This window comes from Harmonia axyridis, chromosome X (assembly GCF_914767665.1).
Source record: "Harmonia axyridis chromosome X, icHarAxyr1.1, whole genome shotgun sequence".
Taxonomy (NCBI): domain Eukaryota; kingdom Metazoa; phylum Arthropoda; class Insecta; order Coleoptera; family Coccinellidae; genus Harmonia; species Harmonia axyridis.
In genome coordinates, this window is record NC_059508.1 from 31,419,268 (window position 1) to 31,429,267 (window position 10,000).

Consider the following 10,000-nt stretch of genomic DNA (forward strand, 5'->3'; position numbering starts at 1 on the left):
ATATATAATACGAACCCCCGGCTATCAACTAATTTCTTATACACATTCCATCTCGACCCTTCGCTATACATGTGAATATAACGACACGGTGATTCGAGATTCAACAATATTTGTCGCTCGGAACGAATTGAGTGGTTGCAAATTTTTTGTGAACATAACCCGCAACGGGCAGAGGATCACGATTTTAAGGTTGGTCGCTTAAAGGCCATTCGACTACAAAGAGACGAAGCGGACCGCGACCTCGCTGCATGAGGTTGACGAAAGCGACCCAAGATGCGAAAGCCGAAACCAACACACCTTGCCAGTACCCAAACGCCGAGGTCGGATTCGGGTCTACCACTTACCAACTGAATATCATCCTAAAAAGAACTCCAAACAGTCTAGGACAGGACCCATTCTCCACCCCTTCTATATATGTCAGGAGAACCCCGGATTCCCCTCCAGACACGATTTAGCAAACTTTTCCCGATCGATCCGACCCACCGAGGCCGTTTCGACCGTTCGCCGCGCCTACTAGAGCTGATTTCTTCGGACTCCGATCAGAAAATCCGCCGATGCATGTCGTTAACACCTAGTCCGCCTCGTCCGATCGATCGAGGCCGTTTCGACCGTTCGCCGCGCCTACTAGAGCTGATTTCTTCGGACTCCGATCAGAAAATCCGCCGATGCATGTCGTTAACACCTAGTCCGCCTCGTCCGATCGATCTAGGCCGTCTCGATCCACCCATCGCGCATCGAAAGTCGCATCTCTCGAACTCCGATCCGGAAATCGGCCGATGCATCACGTTAACTATTTCTTATATATCTAATATAATATACATCGAGACGGTAAGAATTCTTTTAATCGAAGATATACATATACTTCTCATCAATATCCAAAAGCTTATCGAAAAATAAATTATTCAACTTTTACGTGAAGAATCGTTCACCCAAACCTTATCCCCTATATATGTCAGGAGAACCCAAGGTTCCCCTCCAGACACGATTTAGCAAACTTTTCCCGATCGATCCGACCCACCGAGGCCGTCTCGACCGTCCGCTGCGCCTACTAGGGCCGATTTCTTCGGACTCCGATCAGAAAATATACCGATGCATGTCGTTAACACCTAGTCCGCCTCGTCCGATCTATCTAAACAGTCTCGACGCACCCAACACTCTTTCAAAGTCGGATTACTCGGACTCAATCTGAAAATGGACCGATGCATGACGTCAACACTTAGCCCGCCTCGTCTGATCGATCTAAGCCATCTCGACCCACCCAACACGCCTTCCAAGTCGGATCACTCGGACTTCGATCTGAAAATCTCCGGACTCATTTTTATGAATATCCCCAGTCAGTAAGAACGTTATTTCGCCAATATATACCAACAATAAACCATATTCCAATAGCTGAACCAAAAATATAATTCCCGATCCAAACGTTCTGCATCGCCCAACGCGACCACCTTCCCTATATATGTCAGGAGAGCACAGGGTTCCCCTCCAGACAACACTTACGCTCTATCCCCGACTCTCGGTCGATCGATAGGCCAGGTCAGCGGTGTCTGTTTCGGCCGAAGCTCGGACTTTGGTCAAAATGTTCCGATACAAAATTTGAACCAAGATAGATACAGATATGATTCCTTCTTAAATATACGTTGATTATCGAACAGAATATGGTAAATATTTTGCGATGACCGAGGATTTCATGAATTTTTTTTTTTTTCGAAAAAATTTTCTATTATCGGAATTTCCTCAAATTTCATTTGGTTGCCTACTAATGCATATTAAAAACGATAATCAACAATCAGAATCATTATTTATCATTTATTTCAATTTTTATAATGAAAAACGTTCACGTCCTTTCGCGCCTCTCGATCGTCGTTTACGTGATGCATCGGTCAGCCCTAGTTTACGTGGTGCATCGGTAAGATCGAGTTCACGTTCTGCATCGGTAAGATCCAGTTCACGTGGTGCATCGGTAAGATCGAGATTACGTGGTGCATCGGTAAGATCGAGTTTACGTGGTGCATCGGTAAGATCCAATTCACGTTCTGCATCGGTAAGATCCAGTTCACGTGGTGCATCGGTGAGATCGAGTTTACGTTCTGCATCGGTGTGATCTAGTTTACGTTGTGCATCGGTAAGATCGAGATTACGTGAAGCATCGGTATGATCGAGTTTACGTTCTGCATCGGTCTGGACTTAGAGATATATTTTCGACGTGAAAATGTTCCGATACAACTTTTGAACCAGGATAGTTAGAGAGATGATTTTTTCTGGGATGTACGTTGATTGGGGAATGGATTGTGGAAAATAACTTGCCATGACCGAGGTGTTCTCGAATTTTTTTTTTTTTTCGAAAAATATTTTCTGATTTTGGATTTTACTCAAATTTGATTTCGTTGCCTTCTAATGTGTTCTAAAAGAGTAAATCAGTAATCAGAATCGAAAAATATTTTTCGGATTTTTTTTTTTTTGAAAAAAAATTTTCTGATTTTGGAATTTCCTCAAATTTGATTTGGTTGCCTTCTAATGTGTTTTTAAAGCGTAAATCAGTAATCAGAATCAATATTCATTGTCGACTTTAATTTTTATAAGGAAAAATGTTCACGTCCTTAAACGCCTCCCCATCATTAGCCCGAGTCCAAGTCGATGTCAGTCCCGAGCGGACGGTGTCAGATACTACCTATCGCCCCGGTCTGGACTTGGCGAGGTATTTCGACGTGAAATGTTCCGATACAACTTTTGAACCAGGATAGTTAGAGAGATGATTTCTTCTATGTTGTACGTTGATTGTGGAATGGATTGTGGGAAATAACTTGCCATGACCCAGGTGTTCTTGAATTTTTTTTTTTTTCGAAAAAAATTTTCTGATCTTGAAATTTCCTCAAATCTGATTGCGTTGCCTTCTAATGTGTTCTAAAAGAGTAAATCAGTAATCAGAATCAATATTCATTGTCGACTTTAATTTTTATAAGGAAAAATGTTCACGTCCTTAAACGCCTCTCCATCGTTACCACCCGACTCCAAGACGATGTTAGACCGGAGCGGACGGTGTCAGATGCGACCGATCTCCCCGGTCTGGACTTAGCGAGATATTCCGACGTGAAATGTTCCGATACAAAAATTTAACTGTGATAGTTAGAGAGATGGTTCCTTTTGTGATGTACGTTGATTGTGTAATAGAATATGGAAATAAACTTGAGATGACCGAGGTCTTCTGGGATTTTTTTTTTTTTTTTGAAAAATATTTTTCGATTTCGGAAATCCCTCAAATTTCATTGAGATATGTCCTAATGTGTTCTTAAAGCTTAAATCAACAATCAGAATTAATATCCAAAAGTTATTTCATTTTTTATGAGGAAAAACGTTCACGTCCTTTCCGCTCCCAAAAAGTGAGATATCATAGAAAATATCGCAATATATGTTGTTTACGGCCATACCACGCTGAAATTGCCAGTTCTCGTCAGAACACTGAAGCCAAGCAGCGTCGGGCGCGGTTAGTACTTGGATGGGTGACCGCTTGGGAACACCGCGTGCTGTAAGCTTTTTTTTTACGTTCTGCATCGGTCTGCCGAGATAACGTGGTGCATCGGTATGATCGAGTTTACGTTCTGCATCGGTAAGATCGAGATTACGTGATGCATCGGTAAGATTGAGATTACGTGGTGCATCGGTAAGATCGAGATTACGTGGTGCATCGGTAAGATCGAGTTTACGTGGTGCATCGGTAAGATCCAATTCACGTTCTGCATCGGTAAGATCCAGTTCACGTGGTGCATCGGTGAGATTGAGATTACGTGGTGCATCGGTAAGATCGAGTTTACGTGGTGCATCGGTAAGATCCAATTCACGTTCTGCATCGGTAAGATCCAGTTCACGTGGTGCATCGGTAAGATTGAGATTACGTGGTGCATCGGTAAGATCGAGTTTACGTGGTGCATCGGTAAGATCCAATTCACGTTCTGCATCGGTAAGATCCAGTTCACGTGGTGCATCGGTAAGATTGAGATTACGTGGTGCATCGGTAAGATCGAGTTTACGTGGTGCATCGGTAAGATCCAATTCACGTTCTGCATCGGTAAGATCCAGTTCACGTGGTGCATCGGTAAGATGGAGATTACGTGGTGCATCGGTAAGATCGAGATTACGTGGTGCATCGGTAAGATCTACTTTACGTTCTGCATCGGTCTGCCCTTGTTTACGTGGTGCATCGGTAAGATCGAGATTACGTGAAGCATCGGTATGATCGAGTTTACGTTCTGCATCGGTCTGCCCGATATTACGTGGTGCATCGGTTCAGCCCTAGTTTACGTTGTGCATCGGTCTGGACTTAGAGATATATTTTCGACGTGAAAATGTTCCGATACAACTTTTGAACCAGGATAGTTAGAGAGATGATTTTTTCTGTGATGTACGTCGATTGGGGAATGGATTGTGGAAAATAACTTGCCATGACCGAGGTGTCCTCGAATTTTTTTTTTTTTCGAAAAAAATTTTCTGATTGTGGAATTTTCTCAAATTTGATTTGGTTGCCTCCTAATGTGTTCTAAAAGAGTAAATCAGTAATAGGAATCGAAAAATATTTTTCGGATTTTTTTTTTTTTCGAAAAAAATTTTCTGATCGTGGAATTTCCTCAAATTCGATTTGGTTGCCTTCTAATGTGTTTTTAAAGCGTAAATCAGTAATCAGAATCAATATTCATTGTCGACTTTAATTTTTATAAGGAAAAATGTTCACGTCCTTAAACGCCTCCCCATCATCAGCCCGAGTCCAAGTCGATGTCAGTCCCGAGCGGACGGTGTCAGATACTACCTATCGCCGAGGTCTGGACTTGGCGAGATATTACGACGTGAAATGTTCCGATACAACTTTTGAACCAGGATAGTTAGAGAGATGATTTCTTCTATGTTGTACGTTGATTGTGGAATGAAATACGTAAAATAACTCGCCATGACCGAGGTGATTACGATTTTTTTTTTTTTTTCGAAAAAAATTTTCTGATCGTGGAATTTTCTCAAATTTGATTTGGTTGCCTCCTTATATGTTCTAATAGCGATAATCAACAATCAGAATCAAAATCCATGATCGGGTTTGATTTTTATAAGGAAAAATGTTCACGTCCTTTTTTTCAACCCCGACTCATTGACGATGTTAGAACCGAGCCGGCGGTGTCAGATACGACCGATCGCCCCGGTCCCGATCGTCATTTACGTTGTGCATCGGTCTGCCCGAGATTACGTGGTGCATCGGTATGATCGAGTTTACGTGGTGCATCGGTAAGATCCAATTCACGTTCTGCATCGGTAAGATCCAGTTCACGTGGTGCATCGGTAAGATTGAGATTACGTGGTGCATCGGTAAGATCGAGTTTACGTGGTGCATCGGTAAGATCCAATTCACGTTCTGCATCGGTAAGATCCAGTTCACGTGGTGCATCGGTAAGATGGAGATTACGTGGTGCATCGGTAAGATCGAGATTACGTGGTGCATCGGTAAGATCTACTTTACGTTCTGCATCGGTCTGCCCTTGTTTACGTGGTGCATCGGTAAGATCGAGATTACGTGAAGCATCGGTATGATCGAGTTTACGTTCTGCATCGGTCTGCCCGATATTACGTGGTGCATCGGTTCAGCCCTAGTTTACGTTGTGCATCGGTCTGGACTTAGAGATATATTTTCGACGTGAAAATGTTCCGATACAACTTTTGAACCAGGATAGTTAGAGAGATGATTTTTTCTGTGATGTACGTCGATTGGGGAATGGATTGTGGAAAATAACTTGCCATGACCGAGGTGTCCTCGAATTTTTTTTTTTTTCGAAAAAAATTTTCTGATTGTGGAATTTTCTCAAATTTGATTTGGTTGCCTCCTAATGTGTTCTAAAAGAGTAAATCAGTAATAGGAATCGAAAAATATTTTTCGGATTTTTTTTTTTTTCGAAAAAAATTTTCTGATCGTGGAATTTCCTCAAATTCGATTTGGTTGCCTTCTAATGTGTTTTTAAAGCGTAAATCAGTAATCAGAATCAATATTCATTGTCGACTTTAATTTTTATAAGGAAAAATGTTCACGTCCTTAAACGCCTCCCCATCATCAGCCCGAGTCCAAGTCGATGTCAGTCCCGAGCGGACGGTGTCAGATACTACCTATCGCCGAGGTCTGGACTTGGCGAGATATTACGACGTGAAATGTTCCGATACAACTTTTGAACCAGGATAGTTAGAGAGATGATTTCTTCTATGTTGTACGTTGATTGTGGAATGAAATACGGAAAATAACTCGCCATGACCGAGGTGATTACGATTTTTTTTTTTTTTTCGAAAAAAATTTTCTGATCGTGGAATTTTCTCAAATTTGATTTGGTTGCCTCCTTATATGTTCTAGTAGCGATAATCAACAATCAGAATCAAAATCCATGATCGGGTTTGATTTTTATAAGGAAAAATGTTCACGTCCTTTTTTTCAACCCCGACTCATTGACGATGTTAGAACCGAGCCGGCGGTGTCAGATACGACCGATCGCCCCGGTCCCGATCGTCATTTACGTTGTGCATCGGTCTGCCCGAGATTACGTGGTGCATCGGTATGATCGAGTTTACGTGGTGCATCGGTAAGATCCAATTCACGTTCTGCATCGGTAAGATCCAGTTCACGTGGTGCATCGGTAAGATGGAGATTACGTGGTGCATCGGTAAGATCGAGATTACGTGGTGCATCGGTAAGATCTACTTTACGTTCTGCATCGGTCTGCCCTTGTTTACGTGGTGCATCGGTAAGATCGAGATTACGTGAAGCATCGGTATGATCGAGTTTACGTTCTGCATCGGTCTGCCCGATATTACGTGGTGCATCGGTTCAGCCCTAGTTTACGTTGTGCATCGGTCTGGACTTAGAGATATATTTTCGACGTGAAAATGTTCCGATACAACTTTTGAACCAGGATAGTTAGAGAGATGATTTTTTCTGTGATGTACGTCGATTGGGGAATGGATTGTGGAAAATAACTTGCCATGACCGAGGTGTCCTCGAATTTTTTTTTTTTTCGAAAAAAATTTTCTGATTGTGGAATTTTCTCAAATTTGATTTGGTTGCCTCCTAATGTGTTCTAAAAGAGTAAATCAGTAATAGGAATCGAAAAATATTTTTCGGATTTTTTTTTTTTTCGAAAAAAATTTTCTGATCGTGGAATTTCCTCAAATTCGATTTGGTTGCCTTCTAATGTGTTTTTAAAGCGTAAATCAGTAATCAGAATCAATATTCATTGTCGACTTTAATTTTTATAAGGAAAAATGTTCACGTCCTTAAACGCCTCCCCATCATCAGCCCGAGTCCAAGTCGATGTCAGTCCCGAGCGGACGGTGTCAGATACTACCTATCGCCGAGGTCTGGACTTGGCGAGATATTACGACGTGAAATGTTCCGATACAACTTTTGAACCAGGATAGTTAGAGAGATGATTTCTTCTATGTTGTACGTTGATTGTGGAATGAAATACGGAAAATAACTCGCCATGACCGAGGTGATTACGATTTTTTTTTTTTTTTCGAAAAAAATTTTCTGATCGTGGAATTTTCTCAAATTTGATTTGGTTGCCTCCTTATATGTTCTAATAGCGATAATCAACAATCAGAATCAAAATCCATGATCGGGTTTGATTTTTATAAGGAAAAATGTTCACGTCCTTTTTTTCAACCCCGACTCATTGACGATGTTAGAACCGAGCCGGCGGTGTCAGATACGACCGATCGCCCCGGTCCCGATCGTCATTCACGTTGTGCATCGGTCTGCCCGAGATTACGTGGTGCATCGGTATGATCGAGTTTACGTGGTGCATCGGTAAGATCCAATTCACGTTCTGCATCGGTAAGATCCAGTTCACGTGGTGCATCGGTAAGATGGAGATTACGTGGTGCATCGGTAAGATCGAGATTACGGGGTGCATCGGTAAGATCTACTTTACGTTCTGCATCGGTCTGCCCTTGTTTACGTGGTGCATCGGTAAGATCGAGATTACGTGAAGCATCGGTATGATCGAGTTTACGTTCTGCATCGGTCTGCCCGATATTACGTGGTGCATCGGTTCAGCCCTAGTTTACGTTGTGCATCGGTCTGGACTTAGAGATATATTTTCGACGTGAAAATGTTCCGATACAACTTTTGAACCAGGATAGTTAGAGAGATGATTTTTTCTGTGATGTACGTCGATTGGGGAATGGATTGTGGAAAATAACTTGCCATGACCGAGGTGTCCTCGAATTTTTTTTTTTTTCGAAAAAAATTTTCTGATTGTGGAATTTTCTCAAATTTGATTTGGTTGCCTCCTAATGTGTTCTAAAAGAGTAAATCAGTAATAGGAATCGAAAAATATTTTTCGGATTTTTTTTTTTTTCGAAAAAAATTTTCTGATCGTGGAATTTCCTCAAATTCGATTTGGTTGCCTTCTAATGTGTTTTTAAAGCGTAAATCAGTAATCAGAATCAATATTCATTGTCGACTTTAATTTTTATAAGGAAAAATGTTCACGTCCTTAAACGCCTCCCCATCATCAGCCCGAGTCCAAGTCGATGTCAGTCCCGAGCGGACGGTGTCAGATACTACCTATCGCCGAGGTCTGGACTTGGCGAGATATTACGACGTGAAATGTTCCGATACAACTTTTGAACCAGGATAGTTAGAGAGATGATTTCTTCTATGTTGTACGTTGATTGTGGAATGAAATACGGAAAATAACTCGCCATGACCGAGGTGATTACGATTTTTTTTTTTTTTCGAAAAAAATTTTCTGATCGTGGAATTTTCTCAAATTTGATTTGGTTGCCTCCTTATATGTTCTAATAGCGATAATCAACAATCAGAATCAAAATCCATGATCGGGTTTGATTTTTATAAGGAAAAATGTTCACGTCCTTTTTTTCAACCCCGACTCATTGACGATGTTAGAACCGAGCCGGCGGTGTCAGATACGACCGATCGCCCCGGTCCCGATCGTCATTCACGTTGTGCATCGGTCTGCCCGAGATTACGTGGTGCATCGGTCTGGACTTAGAGATATATTTTCGACGTGAAAATGTTCCGATACAACTTTTGAACCAGGATAGTTAGAGAGATGATTTTTTCTGTGATGTACGTCGATTGGGGAATGGATTGTGGAAAATAACTTGCCATGACCGAGGTGTCCTCGAATTTTTTTTTTTTTTTCGAAAAAAATTTTCTGATCGTGGAATTTTCTCAAATTTGATTTGGTTGCCTCCTAATGTGTTCTAATAGCGATAATCAACAATCAGAATCAAAATCCATGGTCGGGTTTGGTTTTTATAAGGAATAATGTTCACGTCCTTTTTTTCAACCCCGACTCATTGACGATGTTAGAACCGAGCCGGCGGTGTCAGATACGACCGATCGCCCCGGTCCCGATCGTCATTCACGTTGTGCATCGGTCTGCCCGAGATTACGTGGTGCATCGGTCTGGACTTAGAGATATATTTTCGACGTGAAAATGTTCCGATACAACTTTTGAACCAGGATAGTTAGAGAGATGATTTTTTCTGGGATGTACGTTGATTGGGGAATGGATTGTGGGAAATAACTTGCCATGACCGAGGTGTTCTCGAATTTTTTTTTTTTTTTCGAAAAAAATTTTCTGATCGTGGAATTTTCTCAAATTTGATTTGGTTGCCTCCTAATGTGTTCTAATAGCGATAATCAACAATCAGAATCAAAATCCATGGTCGGGTTTGGTTTTTATAAGGAATAATGTTCACGTCCTTTTTCGCCTATGTTCTTTTTCGACGTGAAATGTTCCGATACAACTTTTGAACCAGGATAGTTAGAGAGATGATTTTTTCTGGGATGTATGTTGATTGACGTACGAAACTTGGAAAAAAATAGAAAAGACCGAGGTACTCTAGAAAAAAAAATTTATTGAAAATATTTTTTTGATTTCGGAATTAATTCGAAATTCATTCAGATGTCTTCTATCAATATCGCGAAAGAAAAATCAATAATCAGAATCGA

The 10,000-nt window shown here is 41.2% G+C and overlaps 1 non-coding gene across 1 annotated transcript; it reads left to right on the forward strand.

The window, feature by feature from the left end:
• The first annotated feature begins 3,411 nt into the window (after positions 1 to 3,411).
• LOC123686943 lies at positions 3,412 to 3,530 on the forward strand. The gene has a single exon (XR_006748696.1). It is a non-coding gene; the product is annotated as a 5S ribosomal RNA (ribosomal RNA).
• The last annotated feature ends 6,470 nt before the right edge of the window (positions 3,531 to 10,000 follow it).